Genomic DNA, 21,542 nt, shown 5'->3' with positions numbered 1-21,542 from the left:
TAAATGCCTGAGCTTAAGAGCCTAGTACTGCCTAAATAAGTTTATTACCCTAACATTCTTATCCACCTTTCCTTCACAGTACTGCTCTCCATTAAGGCTTCCCCCTGTTCAAGAACATTGAACTTTTTTATCCCATAAACAGCCTATCAGGATAAGCTAGATTATGCTACTATAACAAACAACACTAAAACATCGTTGGCTTAAAACAACAAAAATTTATTTCTTGCTGATGGTATATGCTCATTGTGGGTCAGAACTCTGCTCTACAATATCCTCACTCTAAAAACAGCCAACCACATAGCACAGCTGCCAGCAAGATTTTCTATAAACGGCCAAAGAGTAAATATTTTTGGCTTTGTGGGACATATGGTCTTTGTCACAACTATTCAACTGTGCTGCTGTGGTGCAAAAGGAGCCACAGACAATAAATAAACAAACAAGTATGGCTATGTTTCAATAAAACTTTACTTATCCGTGACACAAATACAGGCAACAGACCTTACTTGGCCCAGTGCCAATCAGAGCGCTGCAGGTCATTGTGGCAGAGTGAAAGAAAGCACAGTGGATACAAGGACTCATTTCCATTTGAAAGTGACTCATGTCACTTCAGCCCAAACAACTCACATGGCCACACCTAACTTCCAAGGGGCAAGGACATAAAATGGGCCTGGGAGCAAAAACGAAATATTGGGTGGATAATCCTAATGAATACCACAAGGATATTTTCTCGGTCACTGGTTGTTTCCACTTACTGGAGGCCCATCTCTCCTTTCTCTACAGATTCAACTCCTAGCCATTGCTCAAGGTTCAGTTCAAATGTCGCCTCCTCCAGAAACTCCCTGAGTCTCCAAAGACTATGGCCTGCATCATCTACCAAAGCCCTCTTGTCCAACCTTTCTCATACCAAGTGTTTTCTACATTAATAAAGTCAATCATCTTAGAACATATGTTATGTCTTATTAACCTTTGTATATTCCATAGGACTTTGCACTATGCCTTAAGAGTTCAATAAATACTTGTAGGATAAATGAAAGTATTGTTGGTTTCTCTGGGGTTTTTTGTTTGTTTGTTTAAGGATTTAAAGTAGGCCCTGGCTGGCGTAGCTCAGTGGATTGAGCTCGGGCTGCGAACCAAAGTGTCACACATTCGATTCCCAGCCAGGGTACATGCCTGGGTTGCAGGCCATGACCCCCAGCAACTGCACATTGATGTTTCTCTCTCTGTCTCTATCTCCCTCCCTTCCCTCTCTAAAAATAAATAAATAAAATCTTTTTTAAAAAAAGGATTTAAAGTAGCAGTAAAGATACAAACAATATAATGTTAAATTCAATTAAAAATCGGAGAGCAGTTAGTACCAAAGGCAGCAACCTAAGACCAGAAGTTAAGATGATACATACACAAGGTGCATATTAAGAAATAATACATCTTTTCTGAAGGTGAGACACAAATTTAGCAGTAGGTATCGTAGTAACCAAAAAGGAGAGAGAGTATCAGTCACAGTATCAAAGAGATAAACAGCTGCTCAGGACAGGCATAAAATTAAATAAGAACTCTTTAAATAAAATATTTGGATTCTTTTTTTTAAATAAAGCAAGCCCTGACTGGTGTGGCTCAGTGGGCTGGGCTTCCTCCCACAAATCAAAAGGTCACTGGTTTGATTTCCAATCAGGGCACAAGCCTGGGTTGCGGGCCAAGTCCCCAGTTGGGCATGTGCAAGAAGCAACAGATTGATGTTCCTCTTGCATATTGATGTTTCTCTCCTTCTCCTTCTCCCTCCCCTCCCCTCTCTCTAAAAATAAAAATAAGTAAAAATCTTTTTTAAAATAAAATAAGACATTCTGTAAAACAAGAGACCACTAAATGGTTTTCGCTTAGCATGCAGAAGATGCTGAAAGAATAATAACCAGAAAATATTTATTTGAGAATATATCACGTCCTCTGCACCAGCCTGGATGCCCGGAGAAACACAAAGAAGTTATAAGTCAGTCTTTAGGCAAGTAGTCGGAGAAACACGGCAAACATATATGCAATGATAGGAAGTACTCAGATTATGCTGTAACTGAAACATGCATGCAGCACTTACATTCCAGGTACTATATTAACTCTGATGATAAAACAATAATGAAAATTACCCTGCTTTCAAGAAGTCAAACTATCAGAGGAAACTGATACAAATAGCCATAATACCACATAATGACTACTGATAAAAAAAATTTGTATAAAATGCCATAGAAATGGGGCCTAGGGTAAGGAAATAACTGTTTCTGCTTCTAAGGAGAGAATAATGATGACTTCACCAGTGAAGTCATGTGACCAGGTAAGGGACACTAGGACTTGACTATGAAGAGACTACGGTAAGCAAAAAAGAACCAATAAAGATATGATCTGGGTTTTAGAAAAAGCTCATGGCAATGGTGTGGAAAATGGACTGACCAGCAGACTATACGCTCAGCCAGGGCAAGCACACACCTGTCTTGTCCACTGCTGACACGCTCCATGCTGAGCACAGCATCTCACACATAGGAGACCTTAAGTTGGCATATCTTTGTTCAAAACACTGAGAAGAATGAAGTAGAGACACTAGCAAGGAAACTGTTATCCAAGTAAAACCTAAAGGCCTGAGTTCAGCCACCAAAAAGGAGAAGTGGGGGTGACATCAACACCAAGTTAGGTTTTCATTTAAATGCTAAGTCTGAGGGCTTGTGAACTATAGGGACTAGAGAAGCCATCTGATCACAAAGAAATCTCAAAGACTCTAAGTCAGAACAACTACCAACAACCTTTACTCTATCACATGTTGTTAGAAAGTAATTCTCAGAAGATTTTTAAAAAGCCCATATACTGTATATGCCTCAATCTCCAGGGTTTTCTTTCTTTTTTTTCTTAAGAAGTGGCTTTAAGGAAAATTTAAGATTATAATTTAGTTTTAATTATAACACAAACTTCAGAAAGGTTCTAGTTAAGATCAGAAAGAGATTTCTGAGGCAGCACTATAAATTCAAGAGACTCAAAGGCCCATCAAGCTATCTAAGCTAGATAAGAGACACGTGACTAAAAGAGTTTTTAATAGTTGATATTCATAGTTTTCCCACTCAAGCATGACCTTAAAAAGTAATTTATGAAAGGATAAGAGAACACCTACCTTATAGTGTTTTTCTAATATAGCACAGCAGTCAAAAGCAAAGACACTAAATGCAGAGTCCTTCGAGTCAAAGTCCAGTTCCTCCTCTGCCTGGCAATGATCTCTGCATTACTCAGCCTCTCTAAGCTTGTTTCCTCATCTGCCTCACAGGATTGCTGTATTAAATGAGTTCATATGTGTAAAACTGTAATGAATGAGGCCTAGCACAAAGTAAATACTCAATAAATGTTAACTGCTGTTATTATTACAAATACCCAGTACAAATATAGGTTATTAAGTTGAATGTGAAGGCTAGTCATTTATCCTGTGCATGAGCCAAGCAAACTACCTAGTATCAACCTTTCAATTAGCAACATTCTGGAACTGGACATTCTTAAAAGCATATGTCCTTCAGCAACATCAAGAATTGCCCATATTCCTGGTGCCAGCTGAGCCAGTTAGGATCCCATTCTTTGCCTGAGTTCACTCTTCAGATCCTCACCTCAGCTTTTTTCCACAGGATCCTGGTATGAGTCACAACCTCCCCTGGCTTCCTGACTTAGCCTCTCTCATGGGGCTGTGCCTGGCTGCTGATTCTGGGTGCGGTGCCATGTCTGGCACTATCTCTTCTGAGAATGCTGATGTGGTGGAATCCAGCTGTATTTAGGCCGGCTTACTTTGTAATTTTCCACTGTTTCTCTATAGGATGAACATAAACACAAAACATGACTACAAATTCTGTACTTAGCACTATCAAGCTCCCTAAAACCCCAAAGGAACTAAAAAACAGGTTTTAGTTGACTACAACCTCTGTCAACTATCTTCTAAGAGGCATTATTGATGAGTCCCACCCAGATTGCCAATCATGTGAAACTTGAATAATTTGTCCAACTATAAAAATGATAAAAGCACCATTTTTCACCTGAGATCCCTAATTCAAATGTACCCAACATACTGTCATCACAGTGAACTGAAAATAACATAGGCTTTTTTAACTCAAAGGTATCCCTCTCCTCTACTTACTACCAGTATGGGAATTTGGGCAAGTTATTTAACTTACCTGCCCCTCAGTCTCCTTGGTTATGAAATGAGGACTAAATGTCTGTAACAGCATTGTCACCATTACTGAATGAGCTGACATGCAAAATATATCACACTCCAGTCCATGGATGCTGCTTTATTTCCACCCTTCCTCTCCCTGCCTTTTCTCCACTTCTCGGGAACACAGGATGACAAAGTCTGGGAGAGAGACTAGGATAGGTGGGTGTGGGCAGCTTGTTGGGGCACAGCTTGCAGACATCAAGGTTCTTAAAAACGCCTCGACAGCATCTGAGGTGAATGTGAATATCAGTCTCCTACTTCTTACTTAACTATGCCTCTCAAGTTCCTAAAAGGTGGGTGTGATTACACATTACACATTTAATGTTTGTACTATGACTAACATTATCAGAAAGAAAACTGCTTCACGACTCTGAAGTCAAAATGTTCTACCTTTGCAGCAGAATGTAAAGATCAGAACTAGTGACTGATGACACCACACTTAATCTTCTCCCAACTATGTAAGAAAAAGCCAACCTGACCGTTGTCAGTTTTCAGCTCGGAGGAGGCCTACGTGCAACTTTCTTGGGTCATCCCAAATCCTGATTCACCCAGAACCAGCCACCTCAACCAGACTGTGGAAATTCAGCCCCAATGAGATCGAAGTCATAGATCTGAGGTACACTCGTGGGGAAGTTGGTGCCAAATCTTTTCTGATCCCCAAGATTGGCCCCCTGGGTCTCTCTCCAAAAAAGGTTAGTGGTGATATCACCAAAGCAACTGTGAATGGAAGGGTCTGAGGATTGCAGTGAAACTGACCATTCAGAACAGATAGGCCCTGACTGAGGCGGTGCCTTCAACTTCTGCCCTGCTCATCAAAGCCCTTGAAGAACCATCAAGGACCAGAAAAAAGCAAAAAACATTAAGTACAGTGGAAATATCACCTTTGATGACATTGCCACCATTGCCCAACAGATGCAGCACCAATCTTTAACTAGACAACACTCTGGAACCATTGACGAGATCCTGGGGACTGCCCAGTCTGCGGGCTGCAGTGCTGATGGCCACCGCCCTCGTGACGTCACAGGTGACATCAAGAGTGGCACAGTGGGGTGCCCAGCTAGTTAAGAACTACAAAGGAAAATGCTGTTTTTAATTCTTACCCAAGGATACGTTCAATGATTTTAAGAGAGAGAGGGAAGGGAGAGAAAAACAGACATCAATCAGTTCTTTCCATAAGCACCCCAACCAAGGATCAAACCCACAATCTTGGCATGTGCTCTAACTGGGAATCGAACCCACAACTTTTGGTTCATGGGGCAATGTTCCAAACTCAGCCACCTGGCCAGGGTAGGAAAATATTTCAATTAAAGATCATTTGACAACCAAAAAGAAAGGGGGGAAAAGCCAATGAAATTCCCAAACAGGAAAATATGTATAGCTACAGTAAACATGGCAAATGTTAATCATTATTTACTGAATCCAGATGGTTGTTCTTCCCATTTTTTTTGTAAATTAGTAATTTTTCTTAATAAAAAGTTGGGGCAGCAAAGAGCAGGAAGGCAGAACTTGACATGCTCATACACTAACACTCCCAGAGTTCAAGGGCAACAAATTACTGTTTACACCACTTAAGTAATAGACAGCAAGTTCTCTCTGAGTTGTTCTTTCTTCAGAAACTTTAACAAGTCTTTTACAAATCTACCTCAATAATCACAGACACCCCCCCCCCCTTTAAGGTTGCCACACTCAGAGGAATGGCACAGGACCTATTAGGAAAAGGAGTTTCCATCCAGCAGCCAGAAATCCACTTCCTCTCCATCGTGGTTGAAAATGGGTTGGTCCACTGAGTATATGCCCAGCACCCACCACAAATAACACCTCCACTTCAAGGGAACATCAGTCACCTTCATGGAGATAATTTTTTACATTTTTTTAATTCAAGAAGAAAATATTAAGTACAATCAAAGAACTCTCCTAAGAAAAAAAGAAAACAGTAAGGTAGGAGCAGGAAGTAGCAAGTTTCTACAACCTAAATAGCAAAAGAGGGTTTTTCACCTAAATAAAAATGAGAAAATAAATCTGTATTTAATATCCTATCAATACTTCAAATGCAGAAGTGACTTCATCCACAATAAGCTCTTTAATAGTGAACAAACTTAAAATAATGTAAAAATCGGGACTTTTTATTAAAAAGCTCAATAATCACCTTATTAAAAGGTCTCTCAAGTACTTTCTGGGACCAAAAGCAGCCCCATGAAAAGCCATGCTTTTAGCCTATTCTGGCCTCCTAAAATTTAAGTCTAAAGATAGTGAACAAGCTATTCATATCTCCTTCCTTAAGTAATGTAGAAGGTAAGACAATAAGTAGTCCATTTTAATCCAAAACTGCCGAGTGGAAAACAAACTTAAGTGTCTAGGAAGTTAGACTAGAGGATTACTATTAGCACTAACAAGCAACCTAGAGCTGGGATATGTCTTAAAATCACTATAACCCCTCTGAGTAGATTTTAAAAACCACTTAATTTTACCTATATGCTTAAATTGAAAGCAATATCAACTATACTTTCTGAACTGAAAATATGCCTATTAAAAATAAATTTAACCAATAGAGGAAAAGGCAGGACACCTGTAACTGAACAGCAATAAACTGGAAAAAAATTAGCCCTGGCTGGTGTGGCTCATTGGACTGAGTGCTAGCCTGCAAACTGAAAGATCACTGGTTCGACTCCCAGTCAGGGCACATGCCTGGATTGCGGGCCAAGTCCCCAGTTGGGGGCATGCGAGAGGCAGCTAAGCCACATATCTCTTGCACATCAATGTTTCTCTCTCTCTTTCTCCCTCCCTTCCCTTCTCTACAAAAATAAATAAATAAAGTCTAAAAATATATTTTAAAAATTTAAAACACAGGGTTATATAAGTGGTAATTAACAAATAATAATGAAAAAAACAAATACAGCTGGGAAAGAGTCAATACCCAAAGGATATATATCTTCAATTCCAGTGGGTAAGCAATCCTTGATGAAGTCATCTTTTTAGCCCTTAGAGTACACAATAAATCTGACTGCAAACTAGTTATCAAATCTAGCTTCGCCACAGTAAACACCAAAGACAGTAAATCAACATGAGATGAACCTCAGCAACAACCCCTGTAAACTTTTGCCTGTAGTTTTGAATTCACTAAAATTTAGATTCAAAACAATTTTTCTAAAATGCCACCTTCAGCATTTCAGACTGGGCCCTGTTAAATTAGAACTACTCCCGGAAGCCTGGAATAAACCAAATGAGTTTAAACATATTCTGTTGCACAACCATGGAAAACAGAGTCCTCCTTGGAAGTGGACATAATCCAATGCTCTTCACTAGAACTTTCTCAGGGAATATCTCAGTTAAAAAGTCCTGGAAGCATTTACAAGTACACTGAAGCCAGACTAACAGCTGTATTCTGACAACTTTCAAGTTGAATTTAATCATAAGTAACAACACAGTGAAAAAAATCTTGATTGAAATCCCCACTCTATCACTTCTTAACTGTACAACCCTGGAAAAGTTACCTGATACAATGTAAAACGTTGACAATGACATCTAAGCCATAAGACATGGTTAAATCTGGCTGGTATAGTGATTTGAATCTGATCTGATGTATTTTGAAGATTAATTTTAAAAAATATGCCCAAATACCAAGGCATATCAGACAAATTAGTGATAGTACCCAAATGTAGTTTGCTTGTCCCTGTCATTGTTTCTAGATTTTCTTATTTTAATTTCATCCACTTGTTTTGAACTTTTTCCTCCCTACCAAAAGCCTACAGCATCTGGTGAGAAAACACAATATCCGTAATAGGGAAAATATTACCATTTATTTAGTATTTACTATTACCCAGACACTAAGCTAACTGTATTATATGATTTATCTCACTTAATCCTTTCAACTTTCATAAAATGGTTATATAATTCCACTTTACAGTCAAAGACACTGAGGCTAAGAGGTTGGATAATTTGCCCAAAGTCAGCTGGTTACCAGAAGCACAGCTGCTATTGCCCCGCCAGGTATCCCTCCCTAGTCACACTCCTTCCAGCGGTAACTGTTACCATGAGTTTGTCATAGCCATTTCCTTGCTCCTGTTTATATCTGAGCATGTTTGTATGCATCTCTAAACAGTACTGGCTAGTTTTACCTATTCTTGAATATTGTACAAAGGGAATATTATACAAAGGGAATATAAGACTGAATATTATTGAATATTAATATTATTATACAAAGGGAATATAAGACTGTATTATTTTGTGTCCCTTTTCTTCCAATATTATATAAGCAATGAGGTGACTCCAAGTTATTCCACCTTACCTATGGTTCATCCACTTTCATTATTGTATAATGTTCTACCATATAAACATAGTTATTATTTATCAACCCTATTGTTTCTGGACACCTGCATTGTTGCCATATTTTAGATATTATATACATTGGTGCTGTGACCATTTCCTTTACAGGTAACCAGATACCAATGCATAGGAATTTCTTTATAGTCCTAATCTTCAAAGAGACACAAATCTACATAGAGTGTACATAGAGAGACTTTCCAAATGGTAAGTGGGCATATAGTTTCTCAAGACTCCAATTTCAGACCTGTAACTCCTATATACACTTTTCTAAATCCAATCTTCCTAAGAACAGGCTACATATAATACAGTAACTGTAGAAAATAATGTTGGTTAGTTCTTCTATTTCCCTACTCCCTGCCCATCCCAAATCCCAACTATTACTGTAATATATTGGTTCTGAATATAAAACCCCTAGAAGGGTAAAATGCTAAGCCTTGAGGGAAAGGAAAAATTAACAAGTCAATTCTATAATAATGTGATAAATTCTATAACAGTTATAAACAGTGTTCTTTAGAAGCAAAGAAAATTAACTACTTAACTACCTGGAAGAATTAGGAAAAGCTAGAAATAACAGACATTTAAAGTGGGCCTTGCAGAGTAGGTATGGTTGTCAGACAGAAATGACTGAAAGGACAATCCCTGCAAACAGCCAGTGGGACATAAGTGGACATCACTAGGTAGGGAGCTCCAGGAAAAACTACTAAAGGCAACAACTTAGCTGGAAGACGAGCCCCTTTTGCCACTGGGAAGGTAAAGACTTGAACTAGAAAGAAGAGGGTATATAAGAAAGGAAGACGCCAGAATAATTTGTACCTACAGTAACAACTGGGGTGTGGGAAGAAAGTCGGTAGGTAGCACATAAAACATATTAATAAAATGGAAGAGAAGGGCACCCTGAGGAAACTAGGAGTCGGCCTCGATCCCTCCTCTAGAGTCGAAGCGCCAGCAGGAGCTGCTCCAAATCTCATTCCTGAAGGGCGGTGCCCACTGGTGAAAGACTCTTCCTTGGTATTAGGGATGAGAGTTGAATTCCAATTTAGGAACAATGAGTTGCACTCCCACTAACCACTGCCATGTTGCTCAGCAAACTCATGAACTGTCATATAATTAGAGAAATCCTATCACGCACAATACAGAGCTGCTCTTGGTAGAAGCAGATCAATTTTGAGCAAATGGATAACCTGCCATTTGACTTTTGATTTGGAGCTCAGATGGAAACCACTGTTTCTCCATGGTTTCTGAAGTATATGAGGCATGACTCTCCAAACTGGCGGTCCTCTGAGCCTCTTAACTAGCCCCGTATCACCTGCTCTGGGACAGTAACTGCCTAGCTTTGAGGCAACCCTCCCTTGAGAGCTCCCTAAGTGAATGTCAAAGAACCAACCCTACATGTAATCCTGAAATCTGGTGTCACCCAGACATTCTGGTGAAATGTGGGGCAACAGAAGAAAAAAAGTATTCATGTAAAGTCTGCTAATAATTAAAAACACTTTAATCAGCTCCTACAACTTTATAAATTTCTATTTCCTTTGTTTAATTCCTAGAGAAGGTGCTGATAGATTACGACCTAGGCATAAGCATCTGAATGAGTTCAGTGACTGTTATTTGATAAATGATCAGAACAAATGAGCACCCACGATGACTCACTTGCTGTAGTCGAGTGCTGAAAACAAGGTTCTTAACCGCTACACTACACTAAACTTTAGGTAAGAAAGAGCATGACACAGGTGATTTCTCTATAATACCTTTTGTAAACTCTGGTTCTGAAAGGATCTAAAATCAAAGTCTAAATCATAGGATCTAAACTCTAAAAAATATATTAAATAGTAAAATCTCTTCATCTACAAAAAGAAACAAATGATACCCTCTTTCTTATGGTGGTTACAAGTAGCCAGTTTCTCAGAGTAGCTAAAGAGACATAAAGTGCATTACATAGTTCAGAAACAAATACCAAAACAGGTACTTGAACTCGGTAGGGCTGTGACAGGTACATAAGTTCAGTTCAGGTATATGCCTGGAATAGGGGCGCCCCTTGTTCTCTGCAGAAAATAACGCCTCAGACACAAACTCTACACAGAACGACAGTCTCTGCTGAGGCACAGAAAGACATTAGCATCTCTATTATCGATCTCTTAATCTCATCCTTTTAAATTTCTATTTTTCTGCATATGGTTTACTATATGTATTTTCAGTACTTGCATATAATATATAAATAAATATACCTAAAGAGTGTGAGTGTGCTCATTGTTTCCTGGTAAGGATACATGGTCAAAAAATAGAAAACAGCCCTGGCTGGCATCACTCAGTGGATTGAGCGAGGGGTGGGAACCAAAGTGTCCCAGGTTCGATTCCCAGCCAGGGCACATGACTGGGTTGCAGGCCATAACCCCCAGCAACCGCACATTGATGTTTCTCTCTCTCTCCCTCCCTCCCTTCCCTCTCTAAAAATAAATAAATAAAATATTTTAAAAAAAAGAAATGCAAATACCTTTATGACATTTAAAAAAATAGAAAACAGACAAAAAAATAACATCACTGAAAAGACTATTTGACTTCTATTTTAAAGGTTTCCTCTTACACTCTGAAGTTTCAGGTACTTTGGTTACTGTGCTGGTTACCAGGCGATTCTTAAGGCACTCTGTTGACTGTCTGTGACCTGCAATCAAGACCATTTCCAGAAACTTTTAACAAAACTTGAATGAAGGACAAATAATGTATTTGTCCTCTGAGAAGCTCCTTTCTGTGTCATGAATATAAGCGTTTGTCTGGGGCTGTGCTCGGAGGCTCACCCAGTTTAAATAACCTCATCAGAGCTCTGATGAGATCTGAGGGGCAGAGCTAAGGGCTCTCTATCCATCCCAGCACTATTAAATTTTTATGTGCTCCAAGGAGAGTCACTGTTCCTTTCTAGAGAAAACATTTTCTACCATAAGACTGGAGTAAAGAGAGTTACTATTCTTTTATCTTTATTATATTTTTTCCATTTTAAACCATTTCAGTTTTCAAGCAAAGCTGAGACACTTAGTGGAAGTGTGAATTCATACCATCTTCCTTGTTGAAGGGCAGTTTGGCAATACAAACCAAAATTTTAAATGTACATCTTCTTTGACTGGCAATGCCATTTCTTAGAATTCATAATCAGATGACTAAACACATGTAATAAAGATACAGTATATAACTTCTGGCAAGATGGAGGAATAGGTGGATGAACCGTACCTCCTCGCACAACCAAGATTAGAAAAACAATAATTTACAACAATTTACTATCAGAATAACACCCAGATCCGGCAGAGGATTTATCTGAATGGAAGTCGGGCAGCCAAGAAGTTGAAGTAGACGCGTTCATCCGGACTGGTAGGAGAAGACAAGCCGGGCAGGCGCGGGGCTGGCGTGGGTCGGTGGCGCGCGGAGGTCGGAGGAAGGTTTGGCGCGAAATTGGCGCAAAAGCCATCCGGGGCGCAAGAAGGCAGCGGTGATCCCTGAGTACGCAAGCTGCGGCTGGCAAACCCAGAGGGGCAGCGATTGTGGACCAGGGCAGAACTCGCGGCCCAGAAGCCCAGACAAGGGTCTGAGTCCAGGGGAACAGAACTACCGCCATTGTTTTCTCCCGCCCCGCTCCCGCTCCCACCCCGTCCCCAAAAATATAATGTCACAATCTAGCGACTGGGGTGCCCAGCCCCAGTGAGCACCTAAGGCTCCGCCCCCCACCATAACAAGAGCAACCAGACTGGGAAAAAAAAAAGGAGAGACAGGGGGAAAAAAATATGTTTTCAACAGAGCAGACCAGTCCCCCAGGACTCATCCTTTTGAGCGACCAAGAATTAGCCAATCTATCAGATGCGCAGTTCAAAACACTGGTGATCAGAAAGCTCATGGAACTGGTTGATTTTGGACGAAATTTAGATGAAAGAATGCAGATTACCATAAAACAGATGCAGGAAGACACTCGGAGGAGAGACAATAGTGAAAGCAAGGAATATGAGTCTCAAAACAATACAGTGGACCAGAAGGAACATAGAATCAACCAAGCAGGAAAGCATGATGAAATAAGAATTCAAAAAATTGAGGAAAAGATTAAGAGCATCCAAGACACCTTTAAACGTTCCAATATCCGAATTATAGGGGTACCAGAATCGGAAGGGGAAGAGCAACAGATTGAGCACGTATTTGAACAAATAATAAAGGAGAACTTCCCCAAGCTGGCAAAGGGAACAGTCTTCCAAGAAATCCAAGAAGCTCAGAGAGCCCCAAAGAAGTTGGACCCAAGAAGAAACACACCAAGGCACATCATAATTACATTAGCCAAGGTCAAAACGAAGGAGAGAATCCTAGAAGCAGCAAGAGGTAAGGGGACAGTCACCTACAAAGGAGTTCCCATCAGACTGTCAGCTGATTTCTCAAAAGAGACCTTACAGGCAAGAAGGGGCTGGAAAGAAATATTCCAAGTCATGAAAGACAAGGACCTACATCCCAGATTGCTCTATCCAGCAAAGCTCTCATTTAGAATGGAAGGGCAGATAAAGTGCTTCTCAGATAAGGTCAAGTTAAAGGAGTTCATCATCACCAAGCCCTTATTTTATGAAATGCTAAAGGGACTTATCTAAGAAAAGAAGATAAAGAAAAGGCATGTATAGTAAAAGGACAGCAAACTCACAAATATTAACAACCACACCTAAAGCAAAACCAAAAGAAACTAAGTAAACAATTAGAACAGGAACAGAACCACAGAAATGGAGGGCACATGGAGGGTTAGCAGCAGGGGGGTGGGAGGAGGAGAGAGGGGGAAAAGGTATAGAGAATAAGTAGCATAGAATGTAGGTTGAAAATAGATAGGGGGAGGGCAAGAATAGTACGGGAAATGTAGAAACTAAAGAACTCATAAGTATGACACATGGACATGAACTAAAGGGGGAAATGTGGGTGGGAGGGGGGTACAGGGTGGAGGGGAGAGAAGGGGGGTAATGGGACAACTGTAATAGCATAATCAATAAAATATATTAAAAAAAAGATACAGTATAAGAACCTGTAACTGCTATAAAATTGGAAACAGTCTAAATGTTTATTGCTGGCATTAGTTAAATAAACTATGTAATCTATATAATGAAAGACTAATTTGATATATATCTGTGTCTATTCTATATTGTTGAATTTTAGAAGTAGGTTACAAAATATCAGGTATAAATGGAAACATTTCAAATGGGATTATAAATTCATATAAATGCACACAGCAAGACATCTCAATAAAGTTACCGAAATTAGTTTATTATATTGATAATGGGATTTTAAGTTATTTTTATCTTTAAACTTTTCTTTATGGTTTGACTTTTTTACTACATATACATATTCTTTTCAAAATCAAAAAGAAAAAAATATCATTTTTCATCTTGGAAAAAAAAGAATTCTAAGATTTGGATCATTTTCTCAAAGACCTAAACCTACTTTCTTTCATGCTGGATTTAAGTACTATAAATTTAGGGAAGAATAAGATAGTTTTTACCTTAGAGCAATGATTCTCAGTGTGACCTAAGCCAGCAAATCAGCATCACCTAAAACTACCTAGAAATGCAAATTCTCAGGTCCCACTCCAAACCTACTAAACTAGAAACTCTGGGAGTGGAACCCACAATTTGTATTTACAAGCCATCCAGGTAATTCTGATCCACGCTCAAATCCAAGAACGACTATTTCAGATGAACTCAAAACCTGGTGACCTGGTATTGCTAGTGCCACATAAACTGAAACAAATGTACATTATATCCCTGCCAGGAGAGCCTGCTTACTGGTAAACTTCGGGAATAAAAGCCTCACAATATTCAAATATCAGAAATAAAGCAGTTGCCCCACCAGAACTGACCAATTTTTTTCTTTAAGATTTTATTTATTTTTAGAGAGAGGAGAAGAAAAGGAGAAAGAGGAGAAAAACATTGATCAGTTAACTGTCACATGCCCCCTACTGGGGACCCAGCCAGCAACCCAGGCATGTGCCCTGACTGGGATTCCAACCCTTGGCCTTTCAGTTTGCAGAGGATGCCCAATCCACTGAGCCACACCAGTCAGGGCAGAATAATCTTCATGCAAAAAGAACAAATAACGAAACTTCCAAACCCAACTTTAGAAACAATAGTTCTAGATGGGGAATACTATCAAAAGCCTGTTGCTCCACAGGGCAACCTTCTGGAAACTCTGAGCAATGACAAATGAACTTGGAATCCCAGCTGACTATGTACTGAGAGAATCACAAGTGAGTAATACCCAAATCTCTGGCAAAGATGTGAGGTTTATTCAACATACAATGACTCTATTAACAGAATCCAAGCATTAAGTCATCTCAACATGGCAAGAATATCCACACTATGGCCCCAGAGTTGCTAGATTGTGAACAAACTAAACACATCAAACACGAAAGTACAAAACAACCTCACAGAAAATTCACTTAAGAGCTCTTTTCTTCAGGAAAAGAAAAAAATAACACTGTATTAAAATAAGGAAAATGTGGGAGAAACAATAAACACAGGAAAGAAAGAGTAAATACATGGATGGCACCTTAAAATTATTGCATCTACAAATACAACATAAAAAAGAGCTCACTTACAGTTTTGTAAGAAATTGTTAATACTTAAAAATAGGGTCTTACATTTACCCATATGGTATCTTTCCCCTCTTCAGGATACTAGCCTGCCATCTGCTAGAAATCTGACCCAATGAATATAAAAATCTACATTAATCTACACTATAAATAGCCCAGCTATCCAGTATATAACCTGCACAACTGTACAAAGCAACCACACTTAAGAATTAACTTAAAGACTATACCAGTACCTCCAAGTGAATTAGAAATCTTAAGACATCAGACCATAAAGTTCACAGAGGTTAGGCTGGCAGGAGCTCCCCAGCTGTGTACATAACCTATAACAGGATCTTTCCAAGCCACTAATGATTAGGCTATACAGCTCTGGGGCCCTAGCTTCGGGCAGATAAAGCATATCAAGTCATCTCAGACCCCTGGCTTCCCATCAAACAGGATGCTGCTGGTTTAACTATGGATTTACATAGGAAAGCAAAACTAGTTAGAGAATTTTGCTACAGACTCACTCTCTTCATTTACTTCTAAGTCAATTTACTTTTATTCATTTGCTTTTAATAGGTCTCATTCCCTATTTTGTCTGTTATATCTCTGAGAGCAAGAACACCACAATAGACAGTGGTCTGATGCAGCCCATCCTACAGCCATGGACAAATGAGTGGTCTGGTTACCAGCAAACTTAGTGAAAACATACTGACTTGAATGAAATAGTATTTAAATTTTTTATTTCATGAACAGAACCTAACAGTGCAAAATGTCAGTGCCAGAAATATTAAATCTATAGCAACCTGAATTTTGTAGCCCCTCTTCACTTGTGGACGAGATAGATGATCGTTTCTCCCTCATAACTAGTTAGAGAGCTATTACAGCCCTGACTGGCATGGCTCAGTTGCTTGGCATCATTCCACAAAGTGAAAGGTTGCCAAGTTCGATTCCCAGTCAGAGCACATGCCTGGGTTGCAGGTTGGTTCCTGGTTGGGGAGCATATGAAAAGCAACAATCGATGTTTCTCTTGCATATCACTGTTTCTATCTCCCGCTCTTTCTCCCTCCCTTCCCCCTCTCTAAAAATAAATAAATTAATTAATTAAATCTTTTTTTAAAAAGAGAGACAGAGCTATTGCAGAGGCCATCCCCATACATGACTGGCTTTAGATGACTAGCACACAATAAAACCAGGAGAATCAAGGCAATTTCAAAGTCTTTCTAGTGACTTCCTGTAATGAAATGAAACCTTTACATCTTGGCCTTAAGAAATTTCTCTCTGCTTCTCCTATCAACAAACTGTTGTAATTTAAAACTGATTCTAAGCGACATGGGACTTGTCCTCCTAGTTTGTTAAAGATTGCCCCGTGGCAAAAAATAAAAGTTCTGACCAAGTTTCTGTAGTAACATGGGAAATAAAACTGCAAAAAGGACACCTGAATTTTTTTTAGAATTTATTACAATCTTCTGACTTTTCTTTAATAAGTCTGGTTAACAAGGGCAAATTCTGGGTCATGCTGTCCAAATTTGGTCATTGAGACCAATGTGAGTTTAAACCTGGTACAGCTTCAGGAGGCTGTTTTCCCAGCTCCATGAACTGCCAGACACTGCATATCGAAAAGAGCCCACTTTTTACTGGTCACAGGCCCCTATCCTGTACAATGATTTAAAAATTCAAGCTAAATAGATCCTTTAGAAAGATTTTCTTCCTTCAGAATTATTCAAGAACCACTTTACCACTTTACCTACTCCACATGAATGGTCTTTTCTCACTGGAGAAGAGCCTGAGTGAGTCATTATTTTAAAGGACAACATTTTGTTCATCCTCAGTAAAAAAAATGTATATAATCCATTACAATTACATGCCAGTATCCTCAATGAATGCCCTCTTGAACTTCTCCAGTCAACATGATGCAAGGAGTGGGCAAACTTGAGGCACAGCTGTTCTAATACTAATCACATAAAGTGAAAATAAAGGATATTGATTGCATGAAGCTTTTTTTTAACCCTTACTCAGCTTAAGACTAGGTAAAACTTTTATGAGCCCAAACAAAAAAATGAATCCTTTTCTCTTATTTAGAGCCTGTTCTTTAAATGTGTCACAGGTGTTGAGAACTGCAGGGGAAGTCTTCTGAAAAATCAGATGATAATTTTCAGAGAGATAAACAAGAATTTTTGTTGTTGTTTAGCCTTTACTCTAAGGATTTGATTACTCTCTTAGTTGAGATGAATGCATGCCTTTCTTCTCCTCTATCCCTTCCTACCACTACCCCATAGAGAATGAAGAGAAAAGCTATATCCTATATGCTGATTATATGGTTTAGGTATGACCTTAGAAAACTAACCTTGATGCCTAACTATTGCCAAAAAAAAATAATTTCAGACAAACCTTGGGCAGTCCTTGATTTACTCAATAAATAAGTTCCTGGGAGCCTATATATTAAAGCAAATATTAGTTAATCAATGCAAAATTTCCCAAAAGTGATACACTGATTCTAAAGTGTTTAAAGATGAAATGATATGATATATATAGGATATACTTCAAAAATTAGCCAAGGTAGGCATTGGGGGATGGGGTAGGTAGTAAGAGAATCAGATGCAACAAGATTTTTTGTATATTCAACTGTTAAAACTGTAAGAAAGGTACATAGAGATTTGCTCTACTATTTTCTTGAGTTTTGTAGGTTTTAGATTTTCCACAGTAAACTTAATTTGTAAACAAAAACGAGTAAGGAAAGAATAGGTTGTATGTATCAAAGATTTAAATTTACAAAGCTTGCCCTGGCTGGGGTGGCTCAGTTGGTTAGAGCATCATCCATAAACCAAAAGGCTGCAAGTTCAGTCCCCAGTCAGAGCACATACCTAGGTTGTGGGTTTGATCCACAGTCAGGAACATATGATAAGGCAACCGATCAATGTTTCTCTCTCACATCAATCTTTCTCTCTTTCTCTCTCTCCCCCAACCTCTCACTAAGAGAGATGAAAAAAAAATGTCCTTGGGTGAGGATAAAAAAAAGTGTTTTTTAACTTACAAAGCTTAAACTCAGCAATCCCACATTTAAGAATTATCTTATTTAAATATCAGTATTAATATGTATACAGATATTTATAAGACTACACGATTGTCCATCAAAAGAGAAGTATGTGATTGTTTCTCCATCAACAGAGGAGTATATAATTCCATACAACAAAATATTCTTTAGTCATTAAAAAGAATGATGAAGAGCTAGAAGTTTTGACTTACAAAGATATCTGACATATATATATTATTAAGTAAAAAAAATGTATATCAAACATATATGGTGATACCACTTAAACAGAAAAATTACAATTGTATGTACATACAAATGTATATATACACCTGCTTCTACAAGCTAAGAAAAAAGTCTAGAAAACTACACATCAAACTACTAATAATGCTTTGAAGGGGTGACTATATAGTAGGGAAGATGAGAAATGTAACTTATGTACTTCTAAATTGTTTCCTTTTTTACAATAACCTTAAAAACTTTAAAATATTTAAAAATCCATTACTGTTTAAAAATAAAGTACCTGGTACATAAAGGTTACTCAATTAACAAAAGAAAATTTTAAATGAATCAGCTAGAAATGTTACACACTCATGATATGACATATAATAATTTCACACAAAATAGAAAATAATAAAGTTTAAAGGAAAATCATGTAAATTAATACACTTTTTAAAAAATATGAACAAAAAAGGAAAAATAAGGACAAAAAATGGACACAAATTTCCATAGGACAGTCGTGGAGAGAGGACTACGGTGGACTGGGGGACAGATGACTGGCAGTGTAAAACTGAAGAAGAGGAGGAAAAGACAGGAGACAATAATGTAGAAGGAAAGTTAGAAAAAGAAAGAGTTACATAAATGGGAGAGGGTCATCCCGTTATATGAAAATAGTAATGAAAACGGGGATGGGGGTAGGGACAAGGCAGTTAGTGGCTATGGAAAATCTTCTTTAGAGTTTTCCTTCATTTCTAAAAATCTAGTGAATATCTACTATTTAAGCAGTATCACTTGCTACCAGACCTCCATTTCAATGTGATGAGACAACCACATGCATTTACCTCCCTTTCTCCTGAAACCCCCTTACAGAAAAAGGTATAAACCCATTACTCCAAAAGAAGTGCCTATAGCCAAGAAACAGCAACAAATTTCTGGAAGACAAACAACAATAAACAGCAGTAGGATGAAGCAGAGACTACCAAAAAGAGTGTGTGCCAAGAAAACGAAATCCAAAAGGGAGTCACTCTGAGTACCAGCCATAGGCACGGAGGTCAGGATTCAGAATGCCGAGAACAAGGAAAGCACTGACACAAACGGATTAACTGAAAGACTGGATACAGAACAGCCAAACCCCTACATATGTAGCCCATACATGGGGACTCCAACAAAACATCAGGGGCTTTTTTCCTGGAGAAATAATGTAGCCTGAGGATATACTAAAAACCATTAAATTGTACACTTTAAATGGGTGAAGTGTATAGTATGTGAAATATATCTCAATAAAGCTACGTTGAAAAAAGAAAAAGCATGTTTTCCTCTTCTTCCATATTAAGAAATTAATACTGCCTAAAACTGAATGTGAGTTTTTTAATTACAAATATAGAAATTGACTTTTTACCTTCTTAAGTTTAAGAGATTTTTTAAAAATAAAAATCCTTTGTGATGAAAAAACATTTATTGAAATTTAGTAATTCCATGTGTCATTTCAGTTTTCCTCAAGTAAAACTAAATGTAATACTTTTTTTAAAGTTTTAAAAATATTTTATTTATTTATTTTTTAGAGAGGGAAGGGAGGGAGAAAGAGAGAGAGAAACATCAATGTGCAGTTGCTGGGGGTCGTGGCCTGCAACCCAGGCATGTGCCCTGACTGGGAATCGAACCTGCGATACTTTGGTTCACAGCCTGCGCTCAATCCACTAAGCTACGCCAGACAGGGCAAAATGTAATACTTTTTCATAGAAACAGTATTTTTTATACCCAATAACCAGTTTCTATGAAAATTATTTTCTTCTACTCACCCTCCTATTTGTATATTTGTGTGAAGTGATGTTGATCTGGAACGATGATCACCTAAAGCAAATAATGGACCCTGACTGATGTGGCTCAGTTAGTTGGGTGTCACCCCGCATAGTGAAAGGTCACTGGTTTGATCCCCGGTCAGGGCACGTGCCCAGGTTGTGGGTTCAGTTCCCAGTCAGGAGAGAATAAGATGCAGCAGATCGATATTTCTCTCTCACACTGATGTTTCTCACTCACATCAATATTTCTCTCCCTGTTTTTCTCCCTCCCTTCCCATCTCTGTAAAAATAAATTAATTATTTAAAGTTAAAAAATAAATAATGGTCATTTCTCAAAAACAGAATTTTTGCCTGATATGTATTTGTGTCATCTTTATAGTTTTCCATCTGCTTGACTTTATTTTTACTAATGAGCATACATCATACTTATAAAAAGACAAATAATTTAAAAATTAAAACACATACAATAAGACTCCAATTCTGAGAAGGTGAAGCAGACATAGTGTTTCCTATCCTTCCCACAAAGTATAACTAAAAACTCTAGACACCTTACATAAAACAAATATAAAGTGATCTGACAGGTGGAAGGAAGAAGGTGGACAGGCTTGGGACCTCAGCACCAAAGGAACAACACTGGGGTGCATTTTCTGGATTTTCTTTTTGCTTCATATCCCAACTGGGAACTGAAGAGACACAAACAAGTGCAAACAAACAAAAAAGCCCCAACAAAAGCCTGCTCTCTCTAGCCAAAGATCACAAAAGGCATAGCCTAACGAGACAGAAAACATTTACACAATCACTGTTGTATTCCAGACAAACACTACAGAAAAATATTCACACAAGCACAGGCAGAGAGAGAGCCAAGATTTCCACCCTCATGAGATAACAAAGAGCCCAACACCCCCCTCAGGGAGCTAGAAAAGGCCAAGAAGGGAGCTGGGACTTTCACCCCCACCAGGTGGTTACAACCCCCTCTCCCAACCATGGCATTAATAGAGACCATGTATGGAGCCAGGTCTGTAGCAGTAATGAGGAGCCCCTCTCAGGTGTCAACAGATTTCAAGTGGGGGACATGGGCATCTATCTCCACCTAGCAGTAATGAAGAAGTAACCCACACCTTCTCATGCCACACCAGTGTCAAAGAAAGCTAGCTAAAAGGGTAGGTTTCAATGAGAGCTGAAATCTCATAACATAATATGAAACTGTACGAGTTGCAGTTAAAAATCATCCTTGCCCTGGCCAGGTAGCTCAGTTGGTTAGAGTATCGCCCAGATGCACCAAGGTTGCTGGTTCAATCTCCGGTCAGGGCACATACAGGAAGCAACCAATGAATGCATAAATGGGTGGAACAACAAAATCTCTCTCTCTTTCTCTGTCTCTGT

General features: G+C 38.6%; 1 protein-coding gene and 1 pseudogene across 5 annotated transcripts in view; one reads left to right on the top strand and one right to left on the bottom strand.

The window, feature by feature from the left end:
- Positions 1-21,542, bottom strand: part of EXOC6B (exocyst complex component 6B) — a 559,588-nt gene that overhangs the window by 514,717 nt on the left and 23,329 nt on the right. The window lies entirely within an intron of this gene.
- On the top strand, positions 4,672-5,414 carry LOC114500822 (annotated as a pseudogene).

This window comes from Phyllostomus discolor, chromosome 6 (assembly GCF_004126475.2).
Source record: "Phyllostomus discolor isolate MPI-MPIP mPhyDis1 chromosome 6, mPhyDis1.pri.v3, whole genome shotgun sequence".
Lineage (NCBI taxonomy): Eukaryota > Metazoa > Chordata > Mammalia > Chiroptera > Phyllostomidae > Phyllostomus > Phyllostomus discolor.
Note: the sequence above shows the minus strand (reverse complement) of the source record. Positions and strands in the feature narration are given on the sequence as shown.